The following is a 17,585-nucleotide window of genomic DNA, read 5'->3' as shown; positions in this document are numbered from 1 at the left end:
TGCGCGCACACACACACACACACACACACACACACACACACACACACACACACACCGATCCGCACATACACAGACACAAGCAGACATTTGTAAAGGCAAAGAGTTTGGGCAAAGATGTCCCATGCACCCTCCCACCACCACCTACTCCAGTCCTGTAACCCGGAAGGTGTACACAATCAAAGACTGATGACCACAGCTGTTAAGTCCCATAGTGCTCAGAGCCATTTGTACACGATCAAAGGCAGAGCCACGTGTGAAAGCACCCACGTGATTTACCAACTGACCTGCCTACACTGTGATGCATTCTGTGTGGGAATGACCAGCAACAAACTGTCCATTCGCATGAATGGACACAGGCAGACAGTGTCTGTTGGTAATGAGGATCACCCTGTGGCTAAACATGCCTTGGTGCACGGCCAGCACATCTTGGCACAGTGTTACACCGTCTGGGTTATCCGGATACTTCCCACTAACACCAACCTGTCAGAACCCTGGAGATGGGAACTTGCCCTTCAGTATATCCTCTCTTCTTGTTATCCACCAGGCCTCAATCTCTGCTAATTTCAAGTTGCCGCCACTCATACCTCACCTGTCATTCAACAACATCTTTGCGTCTGTACTTCCACCTCGACTGACATCTCTGCCCAAACTCTTTGCCTTTACAAATGTCTGCTTGTGTCTGTGTATGTGCTGATGGATGTGTGTGTGTGTGTGTGTGCGCGAGTATGTACCTGTCCTTTTTTTCCCCCTAAGGTAAGTCTTTCCACTCCCGGGATTGGAATGACCCCTTATCCTCTCCCTTAAAACCCACATCCTTTCGTCTTTCCCTCTCCTTCCCTCTTTCCTGATGAAGCAACTGTTTGTTGCGAAAGCTTGAATTTTGTGTGTATGTTTGTGTTTGTTTGTGTGTGTGTTTGTGTTTGTTTGTGTGTCTATCGACCTGCCAGGCTTATGTTTGGTAAGTCTCAGAGGGAAACATTCCATGTGGGAAAAATATATCTAAAAACGAAGATGATGTGACTTACCAAACAAAAGCGCTGGCATGTCGATAGACACACAAACAAGCACACAAAATTCAAGCTTTTGCAACCAACGGTTGCATCGTCAGGAAAGAGGGAACGAGAAGGAAAGACGAAATGATGTGGGTTTTAAGGGAGAGGGTAAGGAGTCATTCCAATCCCGGGAGCGGAAAGACTTACCTTAGGGGGGAAAAAAGGACAGGTATATACTCGCGGACACACACACACATCCATCAGCACATACACAGACACAAGCAGACATTTGTAAAGGCAAAGAGTTTGGGCAGAGATGTCAGTCGAGGTGGAAGTACAGACGCAAAGATGTTGTTGAATGACAGGTGAGGTATGAGTGGCGGCAACTTGAAATTAGCGGAGATTGAGGCCTGGTGGGTAACAAGAAGAGAGGATATACTGAAGGGCAAGTTCCCATCTCCGGGGTTCTGACAGGTTGGTGTTAGTGGGAAGTATCCGGATAACCCAGACGGTGTAACACTGTGCCAAGATGTGCTGGCCGTGCACCAAGGCATGTTTAGCCACAGGGTGATCCTCATTACCAACAGACACTGTCTGCCTGTGTCCATTCATGCGAATGGACAGTTTGTTGCTGGTCATTCCCACACAGAATGCGTCACAGTGTAGGCAGGTCAGTTGGTAAATCACGTGGGTGCTTTCACACGTGGCTCTGCCTCTGATCGTGTACACCTTCCGGGTTACAGGACTGGAGTAGGTGGTGGTGGAAGGGTGCATGGGACAGGTTTTACACCAGGGGCGGTTACAAGGGTAGGAGCCGGAGGGTAGGGAAGGTGGTTTGGGGATTTCATAGGGATGAACTAAGAGGTTACGAAGGTTAGGTGGATGACGGAAAGACACTCTTGGTGGAGTGGGGAGGATTTCATGAAGGATGGATCTCATTTCAGGGCAGGATTTGAGGAAGTCGTATCCCTGCTGGAGAGCCACTTTCAGAGTCTGATCCAGTCCCAGAAAGTATCCTGTCACAAGTGGGGCACTTTTGTGGTTCTTCTGTGGGAGGTTCTGGGTTTGAGGGGATGAGGAAGTGGCTCTGGTTATTTGCTTCTGTACCAGGTCGGAAGGGTAGTTGTGGGATGTGAAAGCTGTTTTCAGGTTGTTGGTGTAATGGTTCAGGGATTCTGGACTGGAGCAGATTCGTTTGCCATGAAGACCTAGGCTGTAGGGAAGGGACCGTTTGATGTGGAATGGGTGGCAGCTGTCATAATGGAGGTACTGTTGCTTGTTGGTGGGTTTGATGTGGATGGACGTGTGAAGCTGGCCATTGGACAGATGGAGGTCAACGTCAAGGAAAGTGGCATGGGATTTAGAGTAGGACCAGGTGAATCTGATGGAACCGAAGGAGTTGAGGTTGGAGAGGAAATCCTGGAGTTCTTCTTCACTGTGAGTCAGATCATGAAGATGTCATCAATAAATCTGTACCAAACTTTGGGTTGGCAGGCCTGGGTAACCAAGAAGGCTTCCTCTAAGTGACCCATGAATAGGTTGGCGTACGAGGGGGCCATCCTGGTAACCATGGCTGTTCCCTTTAATTGTTGGTATGTGTGGCCTTCAAAAGTGAAGAAGTTGTGGGTCAGGATGAAGCTGGTTAAGGTAATGAGGAAAGAGGTTTTAGGTAGGGTGGCAGGTGATCGGCGTGAAAGGATGTGCTCCATTGCAGTGAGGCCCTGGATGTGCGGAATATTTGTGTATAAGGAAGTGGCATCAATGGTTACAAGGATGGTTTCCGGGGGTAACAGATTGGGTAAGGATTCCAGGCATTCGAGAAAGTGGTTGGTGTCTTTGATGAAGGATGGGAGACTGCATGTAATGGGTTGAAGGTGTTGTTGATCTACGTATGCAGAGAAACGTTCTGTGGGGGCTTGGTAACCAGCTACAGTGGGGCGGCTGGGATGACTGGGTTTGTGAATTTTAGGAAGAAGGTAGAAGGTAGGGGTGCGGGGTGTCGGTGGGGTCAGGAGGTTGATGGAGTCAGGTGAAAGGTTTTGTAGGGGGCCTAAGGTTCTGAGGATTCCTTGAAACTCCGCCTGGGCATCAGGAATGGGACTACCTTGTGTGTGTGTGTGTGTGTGTGTGTGTGTGTGTGTGTGTGTGTGTGTGTGTGTGTGAGGCTATACATTGAAAATGTATAATGCGTTTATTTGACAGAAGTGAGCAGTAAGAATAGTTTGTAAAGTGGATAACCATGTATCTTGCAAAAGCTAAGGGCCTTGGAGTTTTTACTCATTTCACAATATATTTACTCCTTAATAGTTGTTGTTGCTGACAATAAAATTAGTTTCAGCTGAACTGTGAGGTACACAAAAACTATAGGACACACAAAATAATTATTACTTTGTCTAGGATTCAAAGTGGAGATAAGTATTCAGCAAGCTCAGATTTAGCATTAGGTAAGGTATATGGAGTCCCAAACAGTTTAAAAGAAAATTAAAACAATTCCTCTTCAGCCACTATATATTACAAACAAATAGTGAGAAGTCTCAATTTTGAGTAACACAGTTCAGTGGAAACTCTAATACAAAGAAATCAGAGAAAGAAAAGCTTTATATATTATGTATGTGTTATTTAATTGGATAGATAAAAAATCTACTCACCAAGTGGTGGCAGAACACACACATGAAAGACAGTTGTAATTGGCAAGCTTTTGGAGCCAGTGGCTTCTTTTTCAAGCGGAAGGGTTGAAGACGACAGAAGAGGGGTGAAGGAAAAGGACTGGAGAGGTCTAGGAAAAGGGGTAGCTTTCAGGAAAGTCACCCAGAACCATGAGTCAGGGGACACCTACTGTACGGGATGAGAAGGAAAGACTTCTTATTGGGGACTGCATCAGACAAGTTTTGAAAACCTGAGAGCTTAAACAGTTCAAGCAGTAATCTCTGTCTGCATATTACCCAGTCTTTCCTTCTCTTCCAGTATGGTAAGTCTGCCCTAACTCACAGTTCTGGGTGACTGTCCTGAAATCTACCTCTCCAGTCCTTTTCCTTCAACCTTCTTCCTTCCCCCTTCAATGCTTCTGCCTGAAGGAGGAGCCACTGGTTCCGAAAGCTTGGGAATTGCAACCATCTTTTATGTGTGTGTTCTGCTGCCACTTGGTAAATAGATTTTTTATCCATCCAATTAAATAATTTTGTCAATAATTGGTTGTTTTCATTGTTTTATGTGTCATTTAGTACTGTATCATTCTTTTACCCCTTTTCTTTTCAATGTTAAAGTTTGGCTGCTTTATCTTAACTCTTTTTTTAATTATTAAATGAGAGTGTATTATAGAATTTTTGTCAATCCATGTAGCTATATATATAATTGTTATGAGTACTTTAAAATATAATTTCTTATTCACTATTGGAGAATTATGAATACTGTGACATGCAAATCATTTGTACTGACTTTAAGTTTAATAACACTGAATGAAAAATAAAGTAGATTGTTTATCTAATATGAGTTTCCTCATTTAAAATTAAGTTTAGAATAAAACAATTTAAATTTATCTTTACTAATTGTTTTGTATAGCATTACAATTGACATTATTTCTTCAACAACAAATAATTTTCAGTTCTGTATGTATCTTGTTTTCAGCCCTAGGTTACCTTGGAATCATCACTAATAAGTGACATAGGAACACAAGAAAACTTCATTTTCAGGCATGACAACTACTAAAATAAAATTCCTCCTCACATACAGCCACAATTCAGAGAAATTTGAAATTTCAGCTTTGAAACCTCAGGGAAATGCTTTCATAAAGCTGTGACTACCCTGCAAAATAGTGCATCAAACTCATAATGACTCAATTGTGATTGCACTTTCATTGTTGACAGAGCATATTTCTTGGTAAATTTTCCAATATAGTGCCACAAAGACAACAGATACTTTCTTCAAATGGCACCTTGGAGCTAGTCGAATGTCAGATATAGGCCACAGTTTTTCCAGCACTGAATGTGTCAGAAAGTGTTATTTCAAGGTTTTGTTGACCCTTCTGAGACTGATCAAATGTTCAACGCATGTCAGTTCAAGGTTAACTGAAAATAACCACACCACATCAAGATCAGTATCTGACCTCAACTGCAGATCAATAATGTTAGTTACAAATTTTATACTTTGTATCAAGAACTTTTTATCCAGGGAGGAGTACACACACTTACTAAAACTGTGATAAGGATAGAGGTATAGTGGACTAAAATGACATCTGTTTGGCTGGAAAATTAAATAATAGCTCTCATTTACTGGAGCAAAGCTATAACTTTAGTGCATCCAAGTGTGTGCAGTCCATTCATGACTTTTCCATTCTTAGTAGATGCCAAGGAGAATAATAGCTCTAGTGAAGTGTCTTGAAATCCTTCACACAGTGTGTGCACTTTTTCTTGCCATCTTCACTCCCAATTCTGAATTGGTGGAACAGAGGAGATTAGGCTACTGAAGTATTGTCATAGCCAACCTAAGTGAACAGACTGTAGTGTAGCAGCCATTAATCGATAATAATTTTGATTTCTCTGTGCCACGTTAGGACAGCTTAGTTAAGCTTTCCTTTATTTAAACAGTTCCTCACACTTCAATTACCAGGTAAATTTGGACAGTGAAAATCTGTTTTTTTTATATCAAACCGTACATTCTTTACAATTCAGATATGCATGCAAGCATGTGAGTTCACACCAAAAATTTTAGGAATGCAATGCAAAATCCTACTTTACTAAAATTTAACTTGACAGCGTCTCAAAGAAATATTGTTTTAAAGTTGTATGTAGTGATACATCATCAGTCAAGCATATTCATCAGAAATTTATCCTCAAAATTAATTATCAGTTCTCTTCTCAGGCCTTCTGTCAGGTTGTGACTTTGGTTTCACATAAATATTTGTAAATAGACTCACTACTATCTTCAGATGACTGTCAATGAAACAACTGCTTTAGTAAGGCATCATTAGACACTCTCATTAAACCTTCTGCATTATATAACACATTTTAGTAGTCTTCATGTACAGAAAGTACCCTAATATATATCCTTCATACTGTGGTTAAGGCAGTGGACTCAGATTTGCCAGGAGAGGATTCAAATCCATGTCCTACAGATTTAGGTTTTCTGTAAATTTCTGTATCACTTAGGGCAGATGTCTGAATAGTCCCTTTGGAAAGGCCATGGTCACATTGCCACCTCATATGTGTTACAGACAATATTATATATAGGAAGAGCCTATTTCCAATTAAAAGGCTGTCACAAATAAAGCTTTCAACCAGTAAGGCTCTCTTCAAACGCGCCCACACACACACACACACACACACACACACACACACACACACACACACACGACTGACATCTCAGGCAACTGAAACAGCACTTTGAACAGCAGTACTAGTGCATGATGGGAGTGGCAACTGGGTGGGGGTAAGGAGGCGGCTTGGGTGGGGAGGGGGATGGATGGCAGGGTAAGGGTGGTGGACAGTCCAGTGCTGCTGGGGAGTGTGCAGGGATAAGGTGGAGAGAGTGGGCAGCTATGTGCAGTTGTGAGGTTAGACAAAGGCAGGGGAGAGGCAGGAAGGGGGCAGGTTGCAGAAAAGGAGAGAAGTAAAAAAACTGGATGCGATGGTGGAATGAGGGTTGTGTATTGCTGGAATGGGAACAGGGAAGAGGCTGGATGGGTGAGTACAATGACTAATGAAGATTGAGGCTAGGAGGATCATGGGAATGTAGGCTATATTACAGAGAAAGTTCCCACCTGCACAATTCATAAAAGCTGGCATTGGTGGGAAGGGTCCTATGGCACAGGCTGCAAAGCAGTCATTTAAATGAAGGGTGTCATGTTTGGTAGCATGCTCAGCAACAGGGTGGTCCTCTTGTTTCTAAGCCACAGTTTGTCAGTGTTGATTCATGTGGACAGACAGCCTGTTGGTTGTCATGCCCACATAGAATGCAGCACAGTGGATGCAGCTTAGATTGTAGATCACGTGAATGGTTTCACAGGTAGCCCTGCCTTTGATGGGATGTATGGCAGAATGCCACTAAGGGCGGGTTGGGAAAGTTAGTAGGCAAGACATTTCTCATTTCAGGGTGGGCTGATAGGTATCCTAAAACCTGGCGAAGAACGTAATTCAGTTGCTCCAGTCTTGGGTGGTACTTAGTTATGAGGGGATGATCCTCTGTGTCCTGACAGTCGGACTTTGGGAGGTGGTGGTAGACTGGAAAGACAAGGCATTGGAGATTTGTTTTTTGTACAATATTGGGCGGATAATTGCAGTCAGTGAAGGCTTCAGTGAGACTCTTGGAATGGAATGGGTGGCAGCTGTCAGAGTGGAGGTATTGCTGGTGGGTAGTAAGTTTGATATGGATGGAGGTACTGATGTAGCCATCTTTGAGGTGGAGGTCAAAATCTGGGAATTCCTATAGATCTCCCATGAGTAGGTTGGCATAGTATGACGCCATGTGGGTGCCCATAGCCATACCCTGTATTTGTTTGTAGGTAATGCTTTCAGAGGAGTAGTAATTGTGGGTGAGGATATAGTTGGTCATGGCAAATAGGAAGCAGGTTGTTGATTTGGAATCCATCAGGCATTGGGAATGGTAGTGTTCAATAGCGGTGAGGCCTTGCGCATTAATGATGTTAGTATAAAGGGGGATGGCATCAGTAGCGATGAACAGGGCACGGTGTGGTAAAGGGACAGCTATGTGCAGTTGTGAGGTTATACAAAGGCAGGGGAGAGGCAGGAAGGGGGGAGGTTGCAGAAAAGGAGAGAAGTAAAAAAACTGGATGCGATGGTGGAATGAGGGTTGTGTATTGCTGGAATGGGAACAGGGAAGAGGCTGGAATGGTTGGAATCTTTTATATAGAAGGGTATGTTCTGGGTATTAGATTGAAGGTGTTGGTCTATGTGAGTAGACATTCTGTCAATGGGGACAGCATAACCGGCCACAATGGGGCATCCTAGGTGGTTGGGTTTATGGACTTTAGGAAACATGTAGAAGGTAGGAGTGTGGGGACTGCTAGGGGTGAGCAGAGAGATGGACTCTGATGAGAGGTTCTGGGATGGGCCTAAGTATTTGAGGAGTGACTGGAGATCCTGCTGGATTTCTGGAATAGGGTCATTATGGCAAAGTATGTAGATGGATGTATCTGACAGCTGACAGAGTAATTGTGCCAGCTAATCCTTGCAGTTCAAAACAACAATGGTGGAGCCTTTGTCCAAAGGTAGGATTATATGATCAGTATCAGTTTTTAGATAGTGGACTGTGGTTGTTTCTGTGGATGTAAGGTTAGTTTGCACATTGAGGGCTTTGCGAAATGATGGTGAGGCAAAGTTCACAGTTAAGAAATTCTGGAAAGTTACCAAAGAGTGATTTGGTGGCAGTGGGAGGGCATGGAGTAATGAACTGAGTTAGGGAGGTTTCAACCTTGGTCTTTGGTTGAGACTGACTGGTGGGATTGGTGGCAGAAAAGTGTATCCACTGTAGGGACTGAGAGAAGGAGAGAAGGTCTCTAGCAAGTTCTGCATGATGAAATTTGGGTGTGGGTCAAAATGTGAGGCCTTTGGGAAAGACTGATATTTCTGTGGGGCTAAGGCTTCTGGAGGAAAAGTTCATGACTGTACTTTAGGTCTGTTTAGGATCTTGATTCTGTACGGTGGTGGGAGGGAGTTTTTGAGGGTGGAGTAAATGTAGTAGGTCTCAGAGACAGGGTTTATCAACTATGAGGGGACGTAGAGGAGGTTTGGAGGTTGTTGGAGGGGTGATTCTATATGGACCCTTCCCATCAACACCATATTTTCTGAATTTCGTAGGAGGGAACTTTCCCTGCAATATACCCTACACCCCTATAACCCTCCTGGCCTCAATGTTTGTTACCCATTGTCCTCACCCATCCAGCCCCTTCTGTGTTCCCATTCCAGTACTACACAGCAATCATTCCACTATTACACCCACTGTTTTTACTTCCCTCCTTTTCCATTACTACCCTGCCCCTACACTATTATACCTCCGCACCTCAGCCTTCTTCTTACCCCCACCCAGTTGCCACTCCCATCATGCACTAGTGCCGGTGCTTGCAGTGTGGCTTCAGTTACCTGAGACTGCAGTCGTGTGTGTGTGTGTGTGTGTGTGTGTGTGTGTGTGTGTGTCAACTTTCTCTTTCATAATATTTTTACATTCCATCCTGGATTTTCCATCGTTTTACTTTTGCCTGATGACTTTTCTTTAATTCTAACCCAATGCTGTTTTCCTTTGTTACTATTTTCTAATGTGTCACTATACTCATGGCACAGCACACGCTACTTACAAGCCACACTCTACTTACAAGCCACACTGTATCAACTGTCAGCTGGCCGGAGTGGTCGAGCGGTTCTAGGCGCTACAGCCTGGAACCGCGCGACCGCTATGGTCTCAGGTTCGAATCCTGCCTCAGGCATGGATGTGTGTGATGCCCTTAGGTTAGTTAGGTTTAAGTAGTTCTACGTTCTAGGGGACTGATGATCTCAGCAGTTAAGTCCTATAGTGCTCAGAGCCACTTTTCATCAACTGTCTTGGCTGCGCACAACAGATGGCCTCAAGATCACACTGATTGTTGTTGCAGCATCTTGTGTCCCACACTATCATTGACTCCCTCAGGTTTCATCTTGTTTCCCCCTTTTGCATCTATTTCATCCTTTTCATGATTTTTTTACATCTATTCAGGTGTATTTATGTGAATTTTTTCACACATAATTCTATGCTATTTACATAATTTTTCTTATGTTTCCCATCACCATGGATCCTTCCTCCTTCCATCTGCATCAATACAGTAAAGCTTCCTTATTACTAGCCAGAACACAGTCCCACTTGGTGTTCCTGTAATGTTGCTTTGCTCATGGAATACCCCCAACCCCCAAATGCCCTTAACATCAAATTACTCATCTCTGGCTGCCACCCCTCCTGCCACAATGACCTCCACCTGTCCAGATTCCACCAATCCTTATCCTTCATCAACATAGTCTTCCAAAACCATATCAACCAAGCCCAAACCTCCTTGCAGTACCTTCTCTACATCCGCAAAATTCTCCTGCTATGCAATCCCAAATTCCTGAATCCAAACACACATTGAAACCCCTTCCCTCCAGGAACTAGAGCAATATGTACAATGCTACCTCAAGAAGCTCTCCACCCTGCTCACTTACTACTCCCACCTTGGAGCACAACTGTCCACCACCTCTACAACCACCTCCAAACTTCCTCTATGTCCCCTCGTAGCTAACAAACTCTGCCTCACCAAAACTCACTCCCACCACCACACAGAATCCAGATTCTAAACAGACCCAAAGCACAGCCATGAGCCTTTCCTCCAAAAGCCTTAGCCCCACAGAAATATCAGTCTTTCCCAAAGGCCTCACATTTTGACCCACACCCAAATTCCATCATGCAGAACTTGTTAGAGGCCTTCTCTCCTTCTCTCAGTCCCTACAGTGGATACACTTTTCTGCCACCAATCCTACCAGTCAGCCTCAACCAAAGACCAAGGTTGAAACCTGCCTAACTCAGTTCATTACTCCATGCCCTCCCACTGCCACCAAATCACTCTTTGGTAACTTTCCAGAATTTCTTAACTGTGAACCTTGCCTCACCATCATTTCGCAAAGCCCTCAATGTGCAAACTAACCTTACATCCACAGAAACAACCACAGTCCACTATCTAAAAACTGATACTGATCATATAATCCTACCTTTGGACAAAGGCTCCACCATTGTTGTTTTGAACTGCAAGGATTAGCTGGCAGAATTACTCTGTCAGCTGTCAGATACATCCACCTACATACTTTGCCATAGTGACCCTATTCCAGAAATCCAGCAGGATCTCCAGTCACTCCTCAAATACTTAGGCCCATCCCAGAACCTCTCATCAGAGTCCATCTTTCTGCTCACCCCTAGCAGTCCCCACACTCCTACCTTCTACGTGTTTCCTAAGGTCCATAAACCCAACCACCTAGGACGCCCCATTGCGGCCGGTTATGCTGCCCCCATTGACAGAATGTCTACTCTCATAGACCAACACCTTCAATCTATTACCCAGAACATACCCTTCTATATAAAAGATTCCAACCATTTCCTCCACCACCTCTCCAGAGTTCCTGTCCCTTTACCACACAGTGCCCTGCTCATCACTACTGATGCCATCTCCCTTTATACTAACATCATTAATGCGCATGGCCTCACCGCTATTGAACACTACCATTCCCAATGCATGATGGATTCCAAACCAAAAACCTCCTTCCTATTTGCCATAACCAACTATTTCCTCACCCACAATTACATCTCTTTTGAAGGCATTATCTACAGACAGTTCCAAGGCATGGCTATGGGCACCCGCATGGCACCATCCTATGCCAACCTATTCAAGAACCATATAGGGGAATCCTTCCTACACAGCCAGAATCGTAAACCCCTCACCTGGTTCAGATTCATTGATGACATCTTTGCAATCTGGATCAAGGGTGAGGACACCCTATCCAACCCTATCCACATTCCTCCAGAGCCTCAACAACTTCTCCCCCATTTGCTTCACCTGGTTCTAATCAACTCAACAAGCTACCTTCCTGTGTGTTGACCTCCACCTCAAAGATGGCTACATCAGTACCTTCATTCATATCAAACATACTAACCACCAGTTATACCTCCACCTTGACAGCTGCCACATATTCCATACCAAGAAGTGCTTTCCATACAGTTTAGCCACCCACGGTCATCACATCTGCAGTGATGAGTAGTCTCTCTCAAAATATATCAGGGGTCTCACTGAAGCCTTCACAGACTGTAATTATCCTCCTGACCTTGTACAAAAACAAATCTCCAGTGCCTTATCTTTCCAGTCTCCAACCACCTCCTGAAGTCCCACCGTCTCGCCACAGAGGAGCAATCCCCTCACAGCTTAGTACCACCCAGCACTGGAGCAACTGAATTACATTGTCCAACAGGGTTTTGACTACCTCTGATTGTGCTATGAAATGAGAAATGCCCTGTCCACTATCCTTCCCAATCCTCCCACACTGGTATTCTGCAGTCCACCAGACCTGCACAATAAACTCATCCATCCCTGCACATCCCCCTTATGCCATGGCTCATACCGCTGTAATAGACCTAGATGCAAGACCTGTCCCATATATCCTGCCTCCACAACTTTTCCAGTCCAGTCACAAACATCACCTTCCCATCAAAGGCAGGGCTGCTTGTGAAACCAGTCATGTGATCTACAAGCTAAGCTGCATCCACTGTGCTACATTCTACGTGGGCATGACAACCAACAAGCTGCCTGTCCACGTGAATCGAGACTGTGGGCAAGAAACAAGTGGACCACCTTGTTGCTGAGCTCGCTGCCAAACATGACATCCCTCATTTCAATGACTGCTTCACAGCCTGTGCCATATAGATCCTTCCCAATGCCATCTGCTTTCTTGAATTGCACAGATGGGAAACTTCCCTACAATATATCCTACATTCCCATAACCTTCCTGACCTCAACCTTTATTAGTCATTGTCATCACCCATGCAGCCCCTTCTCTGTTCCCATTCCAGCACTACTTATTCATCATTTCACAATCACACCCAATCATTCTACTTCTCTCTTTTTCCTCTGCCCCACCCCTCCCCACCTCTCCCCTCCCTCTATCTAACCTCCCAACTGCAAATAGCTGCCCACCCTCTCTCCACATCATCCCTGCATGCTCCACAGCAGCACTGCACTGTCTGCCACCCCTACACTATTACACACCCCCTCCCCAGCTCAGCCTTCTCCTTACCCCCACCCAGTTGCCACTCCCATCACGCGCTGCGCTGCGCAGTGCAGTGCTGCGCAGTGCAGTGCAGTGCAGTGCTGAATCCTAAAAGGAACAAATGTGGCAATGTGTCAATGTGTACAGTGGTGAGGTCTACTCACATTTGTGGAGAATCACCACAAGCACATAGCTCCATCATTCCAGCACTCTGTGTCAAAACTATCCATGTCAGTAATTACAGGAAATCTCCCAAACACTCATCTTTCACACCAGTCTGTGTAGTTAAAGAACCAGTGCAAATCCAATTTGACAGGAACCTGATAACCAGATAGCCAATTTGGCCTTCACAAGGCATGGAACCCTATGATTGGCATACTGAGTGTGCAACATGATGTGGATGGGTATTCAGTCAGTGCAGCAGCAATGAGCCATAAGAACTTGGCTTTAACGACTGAAAATGGCTGCTACCAACCAGAGGTCACTGAACTGTAGCCACCCAAATTTCATCAATAGTCATCTAAGGTTAACAGCAAGCCTTGTTGCCTAAAATTAGTGCAGAACTGATGCCAAAACACAGCAGAATACTTGAGAAGAAATCTGATATGTCAAACATATGTTTAATGAACTTTAGTGACTTGTTTATTTCTTATCCAGCATGTGCTCATTGATTACTTCTGTACTCATCATAAAGATGACATGTTGAGTTGCAGGCAGGCACAATAAAAAAGACTGTTACATATAAGCTTTCAGTCAAAGTCGTCTCCAGAAAAGAAAAACACACACACATTCACACAGACAGGTTCACCTCACACACATATGACCATTATCTGCAGCCATTCTGACCAGAATGCTACTTAAACACATCAAATGAGAGCAACAATATGGAGTGGGATGGGGAAGGTCATGGGATGCAAGGAATGGGTGGGAGAAGAGGACACAGTGCTACCTGGTGGAAAGTGCAGGGACTAGAGATGGCTGGAAAGGCTACCAAGTGCAATGTTGGGAAGTTGTGGGAGAGGGAGGGGAGGGTAACCGGGAAGTGGAAAGGAGAGGAGCAAGGAGCAGAGAAGAGAAAAAGATTGGTGGGTGTGCTGGCAGAGAGCAGCACCCAATAAGGGTGAGGGACAAGAATTGGGAAGAAGTGACAGGACAGAAGGGATGTAAATAGGTGGGTGGATAGTGGGGGAACAGTAGGCTGAGAACGGGATGATTTCAGAAGTGGAGAATGCATTCCAAGGATAATTCCCATCTGAGCAGTTCACAAAAGCTGGTGGTGTAGGGGAGGCTCCAGATGCCCAGGATTGTGAAGCAGCCATTGAAGTAAAGCATGTTATGCTCAGCTCCATGTTGTGCCTCACTTTGCTCTTTGCCACAGTTTGTCAGTCCACTTTGCTTCTGAGGACAGTTTGTCAGTGACAATTCATCCTGGTGGACGGTTGGTTGATAGTCACACCAATATGAAAAGCTAAGCAGTGATTCCAGCAGAGGTAGTATATGACATGGCTGCTTCCACAGGTGGCCCAGCCTCTGATCGATCAGTATACACCTGTGACAGGACTGCACCAGTAAATGCTGTGTGGGTGGATTGAGCAGTATTGCTTCCACAGGGATATGATCCCTGGAGCAAGCAGTCAGGACTGGAAGTGGCATTGTGATGGGCTAGGAAGTTATGGAGATTCGATGGCTGACAGAACGCCACTTTAGAAGAGGTGGGAATGAACTTGATTAGGATGTCCCTAATTTCAGGGCATGATGTTACATAATCAAAGCCCTGACAAAGAAGGTGGTTGAGCAGTTCCAGTCTGGGATGGTGTTGGGTAACAAAGGGAGTGCTCCTCTGCAGCTGATTCTTCAGGGTTGTGGTAGGATTGGTGGTATAGAGACTGTGACATGGCATATCTGTTTGTGGTCTAGGTTTCTGGGAAAAGGGGGGTGGGGAGTAATTGCCTGACTATGATGGCCTTTTAGAGGCCTTCAACTTACTGGACAAGGAAGCTCCCATCATTGCAGATATGCCATATCGTGGTGGCCAGGCTGTAGGGGAGGGTTTTTTGGTGTGGAAGGTATGGCAGCTGTTGGTGGTTGATGGGTTTAATAAGGACAGAGGTGTGGATGAGCCATCAGAGAGGATGATGTCAACATCCAGGAAGGTGGAACACTGTGTTGAGGAGAACCAAGTGAATTGGATGGGAGAGAAGGTGTTGAAGTTGTGGAAGAAATGAGGATAGGGCACCCTGCTCTAATTCCAGATCCTTAAGCTGTCATCAGTGAACCTGAACCAGACCAGAGATTTGGGAACAGATTTCTTGTGCCACATCCTCATACAAACCAATCCTCCCACTATACTCAAGAATCAGTGACAAAGGAGCACTGCCACCGTCACCCAGTCACCCCAGACTGCAACAATTGAACCACATCCTTTGTCAGGGCTTTGATGATGTATTATCATGCTCTGAAATTAGTAACATCTTACACAATATCCTACCCACACCTCTTAAATTGGTGTTACATCACCCACCCAATCTTCATGACATCCTGGTCCATCCCAATGCCACTCCCTATCTCAACCCCTTGCCACAGAGATCACATCCCTGTGGAAGACCCAAGTGCAAGTCCTTCCCATACCATCAACACAGTACTTCTCGTTGCAGTCATGTTACAGGCTTATCCTACCCCATCAGAAGCAGGACCACCTGTGAAAGTAGCTGTATCATATACCACCTCTGCTGCAATGATTGCTTAGCTATTTATATTGATACGACTACCAACCAACTGTCCACCAGGATGAATGGCCATCGAAAAACTGTGGTCATGAGCAGAGTGGACCAACAAACTTTGACCAAGAGCAAATTGGACCACCTGTGGTTCAACATGGAGCTGAACATAACATGCTTTATTTCAGTGGCTGTATCGCAACCCAGTTCATCTGGATCCTCCCCTCCACCACCAGCTTTTCTGAACTGCTCAGAGGGGAGTTTTCCTTACAACATGTTCTTCACTCCTAAAATCATCCCAATTTCAACCTACTGTCTTCACACTCTCCACCCAGTTGTTTATGCCCCCTCTGTCCTGTCATTCTCTTCCAGTTAATGTCCTCTCACCCTCATTGTGTGCTGGTCCCTGCCAGCATACCTGCTGGTCTTCTTTCCTACTCTGCTAATTTGTCCTTCACTTTCTGCTCATTGATTTCTTCCACCCCACCTCACTCCCCCATAGCCTCTCGACACTGTGCTTGGCAGCCTTTTCCTGCCACCTCTAATCCCTGCACACTCTGCCAGGCAGATTCCTGTTCCCCCAGTTGGGACCCTGCATGTGTTTCTTGTACAACAAGGTTCTGTCAAGAGTTATTCCTAGATATTCTGGGAAGTCTTGGTGGTGAAGGACTTGACCATTAAAAGTGACATGTAACTTTGCATTCGGCATTCTATTGTTAAGATGAAAGTGCTAACTTTAGTCTGCATTTGATTTAGTGTTAATCTCCACTTTCTGAAGTAATCAGGCATTGTACATAGATCTGCAGGGAGTATCTGTTCACCATCTTCAATGCATCTTTGTTGAGTGGCCAAAAGCAAATTTTCTACACATATGAACTTCTTCAGTTGTGTTTCAGAGAGATCAGATGAACATTAATTTAATAGAACTGGTGACAAAACTGAACCCTAAAGAAGACCATTACTAAATTTCTTGTGTCTGCTTAATGGATTGCAAATGACAACTTGGAATTATCTCTCAGATAAGATGTTGTTTATGAGCCTAGTTAGGGTTTGGCATAGTATAACACTTGTGAGTTTGTATAGGAGTCCATGTTACCTTGTTGTACCATAGGCAGCTGTAAGATCAACAAAAGTTATTGATGTTTTAAGTCATTATCGGAACCGAGCTTCTGTGTGTGTGGTTAAGCTGAGCACTTGGTTTGTACAGCTTCTGTTGGGTCTGAATCCTGCTTGTAGCAGAAGCTCAGGAGTTGAACTGGATGATAACTAACAGCTTTATTTGCTGGTTTCCCAAGCTTCAGTATAGCTATGATTTTTCTTTTTTCGAAGGCTTTTGGAATGTTATCTGATAGCTACACAGTTAAAGACCTAGGAAAGATCACAGAAAATACAAACAGGATAATTTTTCTCATTAGTTCTACCAAAACTGAATTTATGAGAGCACATATTGTTTTTGCAGTAGAGAAATCTTTATGAAAGTCTGAGAGGTCAGTTGCTTATGTCCTCTTTTATAAGTACCATATATATTACTACCACACATGTCAGTCTTTTAGGAAATACATTTTGCCTCATTGATTGGTCATAGTGGTAACTGAAGGGGGGCACTACATAGCTGGCATAAGATTTTAATACTTTGACTAAAATACTATCTTAATCAGATGAGTTGCTCTTTTCAGTGACCCAATGATTTTTTGTAATCTTTCTAACAGATGATTTGCAAAACTTACGTTGAGTGGTGGAATATGGAATGCCCTTCTAAATAAGTTGATGGGATCTGCTTCTGATAGTTCATTTGTGTCCCTCTGTTTTCATCCAATGTCGGGAATAACTCAATGAATTACTAGTCAATAATTTGAATTTAATATCATTTATCTCACTGCTGCTACGATTGTGGAGATAGAAATAATTTATCTTAAAATTTATTCATTTCATTCACAATAATGCTTCAAATTACTTTATTCTTGGAATTTTGAAGTTTTTGTGCATGGTGCTTTTAGATAACACAATGAAAAAGAATGCAATACTGCTTATAGTAGCCTTTAATTCTTGATTAGAATAGTATATCTGTAATAAGTAAAACTTTCTCTGCTTTTGGCACAAGATACTTCAAT

At 44.2% G+C, this 17,585-nt stretch overlaps 1 protein-coding gene across 1 annotated transcript in view; it reads left to right on the top strand.

Annotated features, from left to right (window-relative positions):
* The window catches only part of LOC124607271, a 234,656-nt gene that overhangs the window by 108,121 nt on the left and 108,950 nt on the right, over nt 1-17,585 (top strand). The gene's annotated exons all lie outside the window — the stretch shown is intronic.

Source organism: Schistocerca americana, chromosome 3 (genome assembly GCF_021461395.2).
Source record: "Schistocerca americana isolate TAMUIC-IGC-003095 chromosome 3, iqSchAmer2.1, whole genome shotgun sequence".
Classification (NCBI taxonomy): domain Eukaryota; kingdom Metazoa; phylum Arthropoda; class Insecta; order Orthoptera; family Acrididae; genus Schistocerca; species Schistocerca americana.
The sequence above is the reverse complement of the archived record's forward strand: the minus strand, read 5'-3'. Positions and strand labels throughout refer to the sequence as shown.